The 15,397-nt window shown below is 45.0% G+C and overlaps 1 protein-coding gene and 1 long non-coding RNA gene across 3 annotated transcripts in view; both read left to right on the top strand.

Moving 5' to 3' along the window:
• LOC144132547 (cystatin-2-like) overlaps positions 1-15,397 on the top strand; it is a 98,599-nt gene that overhangs the window by 59,804 nt on the left and 23,398 nt on the right. The window lies entirely within an intron of this gene.
• Positions 1,614-4,939, top strand: LOC144134805 (uncharacterized). The gene is made up of 3 exons (XR_013315261.1): positions 1,614-1,884; positions 2,843-2,953; positions 4,844-4,939. It is a non-coding gene; the product is annotated as an uncharacterized LOC144134805 (long non-coding RNA).

Genomic DNA, 15,397 nt, shown 5'->3' on the forward strand with positions numbered 1-15,397 from the left:
CAATACACACGAAAGTCACAATTTCACGTCATCTACGGAGATTCTCAATGGGTATTTGAGTAAACGACCACATTCATCACTGCTGCTTTGTTGCGCGACTCTTCACAGAATTAGTGTCGTTTCTCACTTAACATACGAGTCCGGACTAGCTGCAGAGAGTGCGCCATCTCTCGCTTCGACTGCGTAACTTCCCGCTTATCGCTTGTTCACTTTCTGTGCGAATGGAGTGTCGATATAATGACTCACTAGGCCGTGGCTTCACTGTACCGGGGCTTCACTTGGGCTTCATTCTGCTCTGAGGACCGACAGTGGCGGGCGCACAGCCGCCTAAACTTGCACAGGCATCAAGACGGGTAATATGTACCGTGTGATGTAGGGCCACGGGCGCATGCCATGCACTATCCTGCTGTGTAGACGCCATTGCACCTATTTTGTACAGCAATGCGATATAAGCCACGAAGATAAGGCGTAAAATTAACAGGATTCTTCAGCACACACTTCATCGTCACGTGTAATCTACGCTATGTATGCACACCACGTTGCTATTCGGAGACAATGAAAATAGCAGCACTGAATAGGAGCACAGTAGGAGAAGAGGCACGGTTTAAGTATGTCTTTTAGGGAGCGTCAAGAAACGTGCTCGACTCGTGGCTGTTGTGAACGCGTTTTGATTTGAATATATTTAGGATACAATGAGGTTGATAATTATGACAAGTTCCGCTCATTAAACTGCTCGATTATATTGAGTGGGTGGCTTTTATTTACTAATAGTAGCAGACCTTCACTACTGAGGGCACCATATTTGGGATGTCAAGGGCTCACTGCACTTTAAGAAAACTGTATACCAGCGGGAGGGCGAGTGTGCATTCTCGATACCCTGTGTTAAATTTCGAGACATGATGGACGTCTTGACTGAATAGAGAGTAGTTTCAAAAAACGGCATGACATCAGACCCTTTGTTTTAAATGTTGTAGCGGTACACTTAACATGCTAAGTAACTATTTACAGAGCGGTGATGTTAAGCGAGAATCTAGATATCAGATTCTATTAAGAGAGACTACTCCTTTATTACTCCGTTCTCAACTTATAAAATAACGAATGGGCAAGACGATACGCTGTGCCCGTTGATGTTAAGTACGGTAAAGGTCTCAATAGCTTCGTCCTTCTGCGTGAACGGAAGGAACACTGCCCATTGGCAGAGATGACAGCAGCACATAATTGATATTTATGAAACGTCAGTATCCTTATTGAAAAACATACATACTGGTAGTGGGTGTGACTCACTTACGGACGTGCCATTGATTTAATCCTGAATATATGGCGCTCCTTGTAAAGCCAAATTTTGCTGAGTGAAATTCCGGAGGAAACATTGAATGAAATAAAAATATTTCATTGATAATTGTCACCTTCTACAATGGCAGCATCAGATCCACTTGCTTTTCGCGCTGAGAAAAATGCTGTTTTTTATTAAAGAAGCTCCGATAATATGACTCACGAGGTCTGCAGCATGTTGTGGCCGCGTACACCACAATAGCTATTGTTAAGAAAACTGTCAACGTGACCAGACTGGTTATCGCTTATAAAGGCGGCTAAAACCATGATTTACCACCACAGGAAGACTCGCCGTACGTTTTAGAAGTTTTGCACGAGAGCAGATCCCCCTTGTTCGGCAGCACAATGAAAGCAGCTAGAGTCTCAACTTTCTTATGTGTAACCGTAGCGCTATTCTGCTACGCGAAGGGAGGCGTTAAAGGAGGATGGAGAAATATAGACCCATGGAGCGATGTCAAAGTATTGGAAATGGCAAAGTATGCGCTACAGAATCAGAGAAATGGTTTCAGTGCTAAACACGGAGCTCTATGGCTCACAGAGGCTCAAATACAGGTACGGTCCACCTTTTTTATTACGCTGTTGTTCTTTCACACAGGCGCACGACATCTGTAGCTCTTCGGAAAGTGCCGTGTGGAAAGTGTGAACTGAACGTCCAGTTGAAAAATCACTTCTCTGTTCCCTGGCTTGGAGAAGGGGCGCACACTCAATGCATGAGAGCATGAAAAATATGAATACTGCTCACCTCAGCGCAAAAAGAAAGTCACACTCATGTCAGTTTGCTGTTCGTAAAATATGTCGAATTGATTTGATTGAATGGGTAGTGGACCACTCCTTTATTTAAAGTGCAAATGAAAATGCATATTTACGGATCTAATGCATCGATCAAGGCTTTTACGTTGACTACAAAATTTAACAAAGCGTTCACAATATTTTAGAAAAAAACCGTTTATTCCTTATTCGTTGTGACTACTTTATGACTGATCTGCTTATTGCCTCGCCAGAATTTGCAGGCGTCTTTAAAGTATCATTTATATCGCCGCCTAGTATTGCTTTCTTACACTACATATTGCATTAGCGACTTGAATCGTGACAACGCCTTTAACGAACAAATAAAATCGTAACGCCAATATTTAGATGAGGAGTGGTCGGGATTCCGTCATCTGTTCTTCACGGTATATTTGGTCTGAGGTAGGGTCAGAGTTATTTCCTACGTGACTTGAAAATATCACATTCTGAAAGCCCTTTAGTGCATCTAATAGAAGTAATTTTGGTCTCAGCATCAATTTTGTTTGTTACTGTTGGCCTGAGCATAACTACAAACCTGTAGCTGAAGTGTATTTATCAGGACGCTTAAACAATTCCCAAGACAGAATGAGGACAGAAGCACTGCAGACAAACGCTAATTCTGCTCTCTGAAAACTTAGACTTCCTATTGTGTACGAAAGTCGTATGCATAGGTTGGTTCTCTTAATGAAATTCAATTATGGCTTTTATCTTTCGACATCAACAGGTTGAGACTGGAATGAAATACTACATCAGATTTGACATCGCACGAAGACCTTGCAAGAGCAGCTCTCGTGTGACCTTCAGTCGAAGATGCCAATTCCATGAAAAATATTATGTAAGCTACTCCTTGTAGTAGACACGTTATTTTCTTTCGTGAAAAGCAGGTGGCGTTATGTCGCCACGCGACCATTGTGGTAAGGGGCGAAATTTATGCAATCATGTGAATCAGTGTGATTTGGTTGGTGGGGATTAACGTACTGTAGCAACTCAGGCTAAGAGGGACGCCGTTGTGAAGAGCTCTGAAAATTTCGACTACCTAGGGTTGTGTAAATTGCGCTGATATCGCGCGGGTACACAGGCCACTATAATTTCGCCTCGATCTAATTTGAGCCGCCGCGGCCGGCATCGAATGCGCGTGTTTTGGCTTACCGACCAAGCGCCATATCCATTTGGCCACCGCAGTAATATGACTGGCACCTACCTAAGAAGGGCACTTTGAAATTGCAGGTAGCTATGCAAAATATTAGCAAAAATGAGCAAAACGATACCATTAACTAAATTTTATGAGCCCTATTTTTTATTTTTGTCTGCTCCTGCTTGCCGTTTTTTCAGCTACGTGCCATCTGTTTCGTTTGCAAGCTTTGAAAACCACTTGCTAGGTGCTGCGGAACGCAACTTATGAAAATATTTTTTGTTTATTATCATTCATATTTATTACAATTTATCATTTATCAGAATTGGATATAAGTAAATTAAAAACACAGAATGTATGGCTGGGCGATTACAACGCAAGGTTAGGCAATCACCAGCTATTCGACACGGTTTTAAGGGACTTCGGCCTATTAAGTAGCAGGGCAATCATGACTGAGCTACAAGTAAAGTTGATACCTCGTTGAACCTCAGGATTGTTGATACCTCGTTCCGCAAACAAAATAAATGAAACAACGCATGCATGCATGCATGCATGGCAATCAATTATTTCTCACCATCAAAGTTGAGATACAGAAATGCTCATCTACAAGAATTACGAGAATCCCTCAGTAAAAAATTAGCAGGGCAATATCATCGGGAATATTCGTAAGAAAGCAAAAGTAGCCTGAGAGCTTTATCGGATCTATACAGCGGCTAAGTAATGAAGAAAAAATGACTGCAAGTGCGGCGAAGTGGATTAGAGCTTCCCGCCGGCAAACGATTCGGAAGTAAATAAATCCCAAAAAGCCGCGTAAAGGGGAAGGTATCTGGTTTCTACGTTCGCATTTTTGCAATCTCGTCAAACCCTCATCTTTCCACGGTAACAACCCTCCTTGTAGTGTAACTACCTTTCGGTTTGTTCCAGCAGCAACCGCTACTGGAACACACCCTTCACAGCGCCTTGTTTCATTCTCGTCTTAACCTCCTTCGTCTACGGTAACCATCATCAGTTGCTGATTCCTGCACTCTTGCGATACATTCCTGCTTCCGCATTCACTATACATCGGACGGTTCCGATGGTAACAATCCACTGCATATGTACTGCTTCACTAACGTCATACCCTGATCCTTCTACAGTAACAACCCTCCGAGTGGTACCGGTGACAACGCACCCACCGGTTACACCTACTACTACTTCTAGTACTGCTACGAATACGACGTAAAGCCGACAACGGGGTGCTTAGCAGGTATCGCTGTGTAATTATGATAAATAAATATAAAGCAGAATTTTTTAATGCAGGAATAGCAGAAAAGTATGCGATAGGCAGCGGAGCAGAGGAAGTTGTCAGAGAATTCTACTTATAGCAAATCGTAATCACTTACCAAGACCAATGGAATGAAATAATAATCAGAAGCACAACAGTTGGAGTGTATTGCACGCGCAACCTCAGGTCATGGATAGCAGCTTTTCAGTATGCGTAAAATTAAGTCTACATAATAGTTGCTGACATGTTGCTAAAAGAATGTCAGTGGGTAATAATTAGATCATAAATGTTAAAGCGAGCATATTTACGAGACAACCTTTCCATTACAGGTCGTAACAACATGCTTTACAACCGTGTGGGACAACGTTTTGGAGAAAAAGCGGACAGTTCTGAACTTCAGTTGCAAATAAAACTGGAAACAGGAAGACTGCTCCATGAGTGACAACTATAGCCTTTAGATTTCTTTTTCATACAGCGAAATTATTCGACGCAACTCTCGAATGAATACAACCGATTACTATGACAGAACTGCCTTGCTTTATTCACTTAGTGCACTACTGTTGGTTCAGGGCCTACACTGGTTGTCAGCACGCTTTTTCGCAGCGTAATAAGCAGCTGGTGCTGGTACAGCCACGAGGCAAGCAAATATACTGAAACTTATAGTGGCACTTATAGAATATAGTGGCACTAATAGACAACGTGCGTCTGCCATGCACAATCTGCGGTGCGTTCACCACTACTACTAGCCAATTTTGCCCAAAGGTAAGGATGGCTCCCGGTCGAAGCGGCATCTGGCATTTCTATTTCGCTACTCCCACTCTGCAGTGGTGGCTCAATAGTTAGGGCGCTAAACCGGTGAGCCCAGGGATGCAGTTCGCAACCGCTACCGCCGGCGGCGGTCTCGTTTGTGTGGAGGCGAAGTGCAACGCTCCATTCTTGAGGAATCTCAGATGGTCAAATTTAATACGGAGCCCTTCGCTACAGCGCCACGGCATATCTCAAGTCACTTTGAGACCACAAAACGCACATAGCACACTTAAATACAACTTGTGAATTCTGGGGTGTGCTGTGGCTGACCGTAAATATGGAATTCCGAGAAATACAGTGAAGAGAACGGGAGTACGATGGCCAAAATATTGTATTATCACGTCGAATTCGAATCTGGCACTGGCGCGGGACAGATTACAAGCGGTAGGCTAGCAGCCTTTAAATCATCTCTTTGCCTTCGGTCATCTTGCCTCATCCTTTGGCTGGCCACCACGTAACCAGTGGTGAGCTTGCGCTGAATCACTTAACTCTCGTCCTCCTGCTGTTCATGCTTCGAAGCCCGATGTCTGCCTAGTCTATTTCGCCCGGCAGTCCCCCAGCCTGCCAGAGCCGAACCGACTTCGTCGTTCCTCACCGCCCCGACAACCTGACACGACGAGCAGCAGTTGACAAAATGACGCGGTGCACCGTCCCCACCGACCCAATACGCCGCGTATATAGGAGAACACTGTCCCATACCCATGACGTTCGGCACGTCCGACAGCCTCACCCGTCGGCTCCTGGCATCCTGGCAAATTGCAGCCCGGAAACTTAGTAGACCAGGACACGACGGCCGAACTCTTTCATTGTGGTGGCCAGCACTTCATTACGTTGCCATTTCTGTTGTACTGTCCTCTGATAATATCACCATTTCGAGAAGCTCTTCGACAGTGTCTCATTCCCGATCTGGGCGATCGCTCGCTGGCTCTGGTACTGCCACTAAGACGAAGAAGGCAGCGGCACTGGACAGAGGGCTCTCCTTAGGCGAGCAGCCATTAAACCATTTCTTTGCCATCGGTCATCACGCCTTACTCTCCGGCTCGCTCACATGTAGCAATATTATAGATGTGCTCGTATAAAAAAATCTCTCCCTCGAGCACACAGACACCACGTGGTTCTATCAGCAATTACATGTTCTTGCGTATTTAGGGAAGTAAACCTATAATTAATACCTTGTTTATTACACTTTTCATTAGGTGTTGAAATAACCGCCCGTTCTCAATGGAAATAAAAGTCCTGCCGTTATGGACCGTAATTCACGAAAACTGTCTAACGATGTGAAGATAAATATTGATTGCGCATATTGTTCACAAGCGGTTATGAGCTTGAAAATCGGAACAGCTGCTACTGTACCGCTTGAATCAAAAGCTTACAGAATGAAATACAAGAGAAGGCACAGGAGAATTATCAAATATGAATAATGAGCTCGTCCTCAGAAGCGACATTAAAGCAAGCCTTTGCTCCGGGAGATTAGTTCTTCAAGATTTCAATAACACATGTCACAGCATTACAGTCAGCTCTGTGCCTAGCACACAAGAAGAAATAGCATCTCGCCATGCGGCAATTAGCAAAGACCATAAGAGGCAAGATAATTCAATCTCCTTGCTGATAAATGATCACTAGAGCGCAGTGTCACATCGTCATAAAATGTACAAAGCCCTATGTGCACAAAACACTCTTCAGTCGCCATTTTTATTACTTAGTAACATATATAAGTAATCCAAAGATTCCAGGCAGCACTAATTTTGTAGGGTGCAGATTTGTCTTATTATAAAAGCAGTGTTCCCATTTCGAGGGATATGATTCATCGGTATGCTTGGAATCACCACCTTGTGCCAGATGGTATCATAGCGTTATTATAGTGTTTGACATTTCATCTCGACGAACGCAAATAATACTGGTGAAATATTTCACCCATTACAGACGGTAGAAGAAAGGCTCCTTCAGTCCCACTGCAGATGCAAGGAAATTAACAAGTTCACTACGGAACATGCGGTTTGATAAGAACTTCCAAGCGATCAACCGAAAATCGCATCTTACACCTCCCATAGAGACGTTATAAGCCATCTTTCTGGCTGGTATAGGCACCCGTGAAAACGGCATATTACAATACCAAAGCGACTACAACGCCCCACTGTTGCAATGTGCTGCCAGTAAAGCACTTCTTTGACAATTTTTCACGGAGCACCAGTTCTTTTCCCCGTACTGTGCGCTCTACATCTCGAACCACACCGTCTTTCCGACTCAACAGTGTAAAAACCGTGCACTGGAACCGTGGTGGTATTGCAGAAAGCAAGCATACGCATACAGCCGACGAGAACGCTGCACGAGGGAAAAATGCAGCCAAGCGCAAGAAATAAAGGCTGATAAGAGGCGAGCAGAAGCACCCAACGAAGTCACCAGATGACGAGGTAAGCTGGCCAAAGCAGGTCGAACCCAGCAGCTAGCTGAAAGTGGGCCGCGGAATAGTTAAGGTGGATGGCATAAGAGCAGCCGATCGCTGCTGTCATAGAACGCGAACACAGATATTAAAAAAATGGCTGCACTTACCAAAGAAATGTGCACAAATAAAACTTTTTAAAGGCGAAAGGCTGTAATGCCTCATACTGTCGTCCGTTCGCAAAGGGTGTCACACTTCTAACTCGGGAACTAATAAAAGATAGCAAAAAAAACAGCTGCTTCAGAGAGATAAAAAAATGAACCTAGAAGCCAAGTTTGATTGCTGTAGGGTATTTAGCTAATTAATGATATCCAAAAATGTCGAAATTGCCTCGAAATAGCGCGGTCGTCTATAAAGCCACGGGGACAGTGTGAAGGCACACCACAAGAAGTCGTCACGGCATAGTGGCAATTGTCACAGAATGGTCGAAAAAGCGTCGGATTTGTGTCAAATTACATGGGAAAACGTTTATTTACGTGTAATTAACAGTTAAGATCCCCTGAAGATGTATAATTTGGGTATAGATATGGGCACGGGAACAGTGTGAGGTGGGACAAGAAGTGGAAATTTGTGGAAATCTGGCATTAATTGAGAGGTGCTGTGATGTGTCTGATTGAGTGTCGGAGAAGCAAAAAGAAACGAGTTCTTACAACCGTGTTTTAAATGATTAAATAATCACAAATAAGTAACAGCTGTTTTTTCTTACTTGGGTTGGTCCGCACAATAATTTTGGCGCTGCAGTTTCGCAGAATTTCTGATGTTGCTGACGCTTGGTTCTTCACAAAACAAAAAGAAATATATTCTCAAACCGGGAAAGAAATTATATGCAAATGGAGAGAGAGCGGTAAAGCCGTACGACGAGGATTGGTTGGTAGACCTCGAATAAAGCTGGCACGTACCCAGTACGGGTGAGTGGCCAATACACAGGCAGTTAATTGCTGGAAACAGGAATGTTTTGATAGGAAAAGGAGTAGCAGTAGTATGGCGGCCCAGCGCCAGAACACCCATTTCGTCTTCTTCGTCTTCCAATCACACGCACAGCACTTTTTCCTCATCGTTGTCCACGCGTACGGCCATGACACTACTCCGGGTGGCAGAAGCAGCATCCCGTTACAAAGTGCGGACTAGAAATGTATGTAAAACGGTCAGTTGTGCTATGCTGCCATGTGGGCGGAAGAATCCTGAGTCATTGATTCCGAGTGGCGAACGCACGGTCAATCCAGAGGCAAAGAACGCCCAAAATTTTCGCCACAACGAGGCCCTTAAGCCTCGCGCTTTGAAAAGCGCACTATTTACTATGCACTTAATAAACAGTGGCGATGCTTCTTCTGCGTGGATGGAAAACGCCAGTTTTAACTGCGTATTTGAGTTATGGTTTTACCGAAGGACGCGTCGAAAACAAGGTGGCGTTCTCAACTTGCCTGCAGTGCTCTCCTAGCGGGAAATGGCCGATTCAAATTAAGGGCTGTAGTGCTTTAGTGAAAGTGCTCTAGTGCATTAAAATTGAGTGCTTTAGTGAAAGTGATTCATCGCTGCACATATTTGGTAAGTTGGCATGTTTATATCGCATAATTTACTAACTTTATGTGTATGATGTATGCTGGTATTGTTGGACATGGGAGACAAATTTTGATACAGAGTAAACGAACCAAAACCGAAAAACGCCGCTTTTAGAACCCGGGCCGTTTTTCACCCAAGGGTGGCCTATAACCTCATAAACCAAATCAAACGTCACTGCATTCAGTGCCACATCAGGGCAACTAGCAACCTTTGGTGCAAGTCCGTAGAGTTTTGTTTTTGCCCTCTTTATATTTTAACATGCATTCCTAATATTCGTTAACCATATTTCATATCAGCGTTGTTTTCAGACGACGTTCTAGGATTTATGATGCAGATAACGAAAGGAAATTTGATTTTAAGCAAACGGAGCTCTCAGAACACTCTCAAATTTACTAGAAACTGAACAAATTTGTTTGAACATATATATAAACCCATATATAGCGTAGTAGTGTCAAAAACTTCTCGATTTCCCACTGCAAGCAAAGCTTGGATTGTACACACATTAGAAAAGTTTTTTAAATTCTCGCCATTGCTTTTGATTTGAAGTGCAGACGCATTGCTATTAACCATGACGTGACCAGTATAAATTCAAAAATAGACATTCTTCAATTCTTCAAATCTTCAAAGTTCAATCAACGCCGTTATTCCCTCCCGGAACCAGAGAAACTAATTGTTCATAATGCTTTATTTGCGTGCTCCTTACATTATTGCTGTTTAATATCGGGCACCACTACTGCGACAAATTAAACTGTGCTGTTAGAAATATAGAACAGAATGTTACGAGTAAGGCTAATATAAAATGTACAGTTTGCTGCGCCATTTTTTTAAACTGACGTACAGAGTGTTCATGATATATACAGGTACAAATTGTGTCGTGCATATCCTTTAGGTGGAGAACGCTGATTTCATGGCCTACGGAGCATGGCAGGCGTCTTTTGAAACGATCGGCTTTATCCCAAATGATGTACTGAACACTGAGAAAGCCCAAAATGCCGTATCAGCTACCGTAGACAGACGCTCCAACGTATTTTTCGAGTTTTCTAAATGACTACTTTTGTTAGGCATCATTCCCGCCAAATTATGCCTCCACTTTCTCCCTGGCAGTGCAGAGAGGTGCTTAAAATTTGATATATAAAAAACTTAGCATTGATTTAGCTGTGGTTAAACCTGGTAGGTAGTGAGAGCTACAGATCATGACTACGCTTAGGCCTCGGTGTGTTAAAGCGATTTAATGCTACTGATGATTTGCTTGGCTGATCTCTTTCTACGCTTGAAAAAAAAAACACATGGTTAAGCAATGGTTGCAACTTTATTTATCCCAATGAATACGCTTCGGTTGTCAGTAAAGTAGTGAGACTGTTTCCAAACTCTCGATGGCGTAGTTTGACTCCGCGAAGGTTCGCTAAAGGTCCTAGTCTAACCTGGTGCCCCATTGGGTGGTGGTGTTAGGTTGCATCTTGTTAATCTCCAGTTGAAATCTTTCTTGAGCAGCTTGAAGAAAAGCGGAGTCTCTGTTAGGATCCTTGTTGAAATCACCAGTCATGACTGCCAACATCCGTTCACTCCGGCTAGACATCCCGGTAGTCATAATGTTCAGAGCAGTTTCGTCCGTGGTCTGTATAGATTTGTGGGGGCAAAAGCCGCGGGCCGTTACTGCGAAGGCAGCGGCGCCCCTTCTGTACCCTTGTTGTTGTCCCCCTTGCCCCCGCATAAGGTTTTCTTCGCGGCTGAATGGAACGATTAGCTAGGACAGGGAATAATTGAGGGACTTTACCCACGATGTGTCCCCACCCCTATCTGGAGACGCCAGTTCGTATGCCCTAATGTTTGGCCGCCCTCTCCTGCTGCCTCCGAGCGACGACGCCGGTAGACAAGACGCTTACGTGAACGCTGCGGCGCGCCTCCCGCTACGCCGAACCGTATGTACATATATGCACACTGTGACAGCCTCTCTTCCTCTACTACGCATTCGCACAACTGGCGAGGCGAGCTGCGTCTGCTCCACGACGAGCGCAAAGGCGGAATGACGTCATGCCAGATGGCGCTCAGAGCGGAGCGACCTAAAACCCCTTGATAATATAAATTACCGACACTCTTCTCCGTGCAGCGCTTTCCTCCTCGTCTCTTCCCGTTCATCGGCTCCCATCGCTGCACGTGGCACGCTTTTTCGCCCAGGCGCCCGTAGGCCATTCGCCGCTTTGTTTTCGCTGGCCCTTGTTTCCGGGCTGGTTGGGGGCCTCACTGAGTTACTAAGACTTCATAGATGGTGATAAAAGCGTTGGTGATTCTGTAAGTTACTTTGTGGGTAGTTTTCGTTTTGTTTATGCCGTCAGAATAGGGCGTTCTTATGGATACAAATTTCTCTGTGAATTTGATGCTCCATTAACATTCTGTGTCGCGAAATAATGTGTTGAATTGAGTGTATTGAACTTACTATTGCTGTCAGCAATAGCTATCTGTTTTAGGGTTTGTTGAGTCCAATGGGCATATTAAGCGCTTGTGTTGTATTTGGCAGGACTTATGTTAAAATAGACACGAGTGCAGAGCAAGGCCAAGCTTTCAGTTTCCTAACGTGAACGTGGCTCTTGTGAACTGCATAAGAACCATATGACAGAGTGTCGCGCGGGACAGTGTCAGCGTCGCCGGCAACGGCTGAGGGACTGCAATAATAGTTGCTGGCACACATGACCTGGGGAATTTTATTGCGAAATCGTTTTATGTACCGTCTAACGGAAAAGCCGGCGCCGTGCGTCTAATGGCGTCTTTTGATTGCGGTGGTACCATTGCGAATGTGACGTCATGCATAAAAGAGAAGCCTATGAGCAGTGCTGATTAACAGGGCATATGTAATGAGTGAAATATTAGTAACTGGTAATTTGTGGCTGTTAATTTCTTGAGTGTAACTGATGAATAAAACCGGTCAAAACGGCAATGAACTGATTCTAAATGAAGTTAATAGTAGTTTTGTTGGAGAAGTGAAAGTTGTGATCCCTAAGTACTGCACAAAACGGCTAAATTGCTCCGTATTAAGGGACCAAATGGTAGTACCTAATTACGGTGAATAATTAGCCGAATGTAATTAGTGAAATATATGTTCAAAATACTCCGGATGTAATCAAATGAACAGTAACTGAACTGGATGTACAAAAGGACTAAATGGTAACACCTAATTACCAACTCCTAATTAGTTAGAAGTAATTCGTAATTGAAGCAGCTAAAAATGCTCCGTATTTAATCAAATAGACAGCAGCTGAACTTGAGGTAGTAACAGACTAAATAGTGACACCGAATTACCAACGTTTAGTTAGTGAGAATGTAATTAGTGATCAGAATCACCAAATGTGCTCGAAACGTCCAATTAACAGCACCTGAGCACGACGTTTTAAATGACCTAATAATATTACCTAATTAGTGACCACTAAATAGTGCATAGTAATTAGTGACTTTACGAACAGCTGACGGAAGTTACAAATTTCCGAATATCCCTATCGCGTGCGTCATCTGTGAAATAGTGGACGAAGTTCGCTAATGTATACAGAGCTGCGCAACAGGCCCACAGTATAGTGCGTGGAAAAAAATGTAGCTCGAATGGACGCTCTGAAGGTGGTTGGACAGCGAAGCCGTAAAAAGGCACCCAATTACCCACTGTGACTTCACTTCAAACTTCAAACATGTGAATCCAGAGAAAAGTGAAATGAACTTGAACTATATGCTGTATGCCTGATTTCAAAGTATCTGATCTTTGCATTCAATTTATAGCCTATCGATTTCTGCTTATGAAAACGACACGATAGCGCAACCGTAATCTTTATCAGGAAGCAGACGCGGCGAGAAGGAGCGTGCTTCGCATTGTTAGCAGGCGCCGTTATCATACATTATGCTGTTTGCACTTTAAACGAGGGCTGAGAATGGCGTCAACAACTGTCGAGGCAGCCGCAAACCTAATGTTTACCCGCAACGTGTATTTGTAATTGTCGGCACCGCACGTCGGCAATATTCCTTCTCTTAAGGCGCAGTTTGGGTGCCCTCCGAGATATGTGAGGCAGGAGTCATTTCGATTAATTAAAGCAACTTAAAGCCGTGTTCGAACCCGACCGCTGTGGCTGCTTTTTATGGAGGCAAAACACTAAGGCGCCCGTGTGCTGTGCGATGTCAGTGCATGTTCAAGATCCCCAGGTGGTCGAAACTATTCCGGAGCCCTCCACTACGGCACCTTTTTCTTCCTTTCTTCATTCACTCCCTCTTTTCCTCCTTGCCTTACGGCGCTGTTCAGGTGTCCAACGATTTATGAAACAGATGCTGCGCCATTTCCTTTCCCCAAAAACCAATTATTGTTATAATGATCATTAAAGCCACTTTTCGCCTCATTTGCCTTGCCTTAAGGCGCGGTTTGGGTGTCCATCGAGATACGTGCGACAGAAGTCATTCCTTTTCCTTAATTTATCCAACGGGCAAGGCGTCGCGCCGAACGGACGACGGCGCTACGTGAAATCATAGGCAACGCTACAACACGCTCTTGCGTCCCGCTCTTAATGACGACGCTTAAGCGTTCTGAATTTTTATTTCTTTTTATTACGTTAACCAGTAATGCCGACGCCGTTACCGCATATTCTGCGGGTTGCACTGAACGCGAGAGCTGACGTTAACCCCTTTCTAAGAAGTTGTAAACGTAATGTTTACCGAAACTGGTTGGACGGTGTTCCCTCCGTATATAGAAATCAACTAGAAAGTTTACGCAGTGCCTGAGATGCAGAAGTATTTATAGTGCTATATAATAAAGCGCACACTAGGCTTCGCTAAAATGTTTTTTTTTCCAAAATAAGCGCATTTTCGAACGTTTTTTTCTTTAGCGTAGCGTTTTTTTTTGCTTACAACGCCACGAAAGGTTCCTTGTACGGTTGAGGTAGACAGCTTTGCTCTATTTTAATAGCGATACAGCTAGAGTATACTAGTAGCGAACCAAGGAAACGAACCCGAATCGAGCCCGTAAGGGTCAAAGCACGATAAGTGTGGTTAGGAGGTGAATTGTCGGATCTGTGTGTTCCGGTCGTCGGCTTGCGTCGGTGGCCGGTGCTCGACCTCTAGTCGTGATCTCTTGTTCGGGTGCCCTTCGACTGGCCGGGGCCTCAATATGGTGGCCCAGACACCTAAAAACGCTCTTGCCTTTGATGTCGTTGTCCCTGAGGGGGCTAGTCCGGAGGATGTCGTCGATGCGACAGCCTCCGTAGTTGGATTGGAAGAAGTTTACTGTGTCCAGCACTTCGGTGGACGCAATTACGAAGTAACCGTGAAGAGTGATGCCACTATGGCTGCAATCGTTGATGCGTCCTGCCTCATCATCGGCAAGGAACGCGGCGCCATCGTTCCCCTGAGCCCGCAGGTGACCCAGCTGACTGTTCTTTTTCTGCCCACCCAAGTACTAAGTGATGGCAAGGTGCCTTGCCATAAGGGCAAGGGGCTGCACATAAGTCGCAGCACCATGGGGTCGCGTCCCACTGTCCCCACCGGGACGCGGAACATCAGAATTGAAATGAAGCCCGAGTCGCCCATGCCTAACTACATCAAGGTCGCTGGCCACCGCTTGACAAGCGATTACAAAGGCATGCAGCGTGTGTTTGTCAGCGTTGTAGGTCGACTGCACACTTCAGAGCACAGTGCACGGCTCCGTTCTGATCCCGCTTTAGGGTCTTTGGGCCGCAAGGATATGGATGTGCACTGCCGTGTCAGCGTTGTGGTGATCCACACGCTACCGTGGCATGCGCGATCAAGCCTTGGTACCCTGAGGCTGCGGCCCGAATTGCACCTCCGCCGCGGCACAGGCAGACGATGAAGCAATCAAAGAGCCCGGCGTTTCCGACACCGACGCTGTTACGGGTGGTTCCTCTGCGTCTCAGAGTGTCTGTGTGGAAGAACCGGTGCCTGCGGCTGAGGCGTCCAGTGAGGCACCTAGCAAGCCGACACTAACTGTACCTGCTCTGTCAGCCTCACTCTCTCCAAGTGTACCAGCCGCTATAGAGCCCATTGCGTTCGTGCAAGTCTCTGATGCTGGGGACAAGTCGCTCTCGGAGCCTGCGCG

The sequence above is a fragment of the Amblyomma americanum genome, chromosome 5, assembly GCF_052857255.1.
Source record: "Amblyomma americanum isolate KBUSLIRL-KWMA chromosome 5, ASM5285725v1, whole genome shotgun sequence".
NCBI classification, from domain to species: domain Eukaryota; kingdom Metazoa; phylum Arthropoda; class Arachnida; order Ixodida; family Ixodidae; genus Amblyomma; species Amblyomma americanum.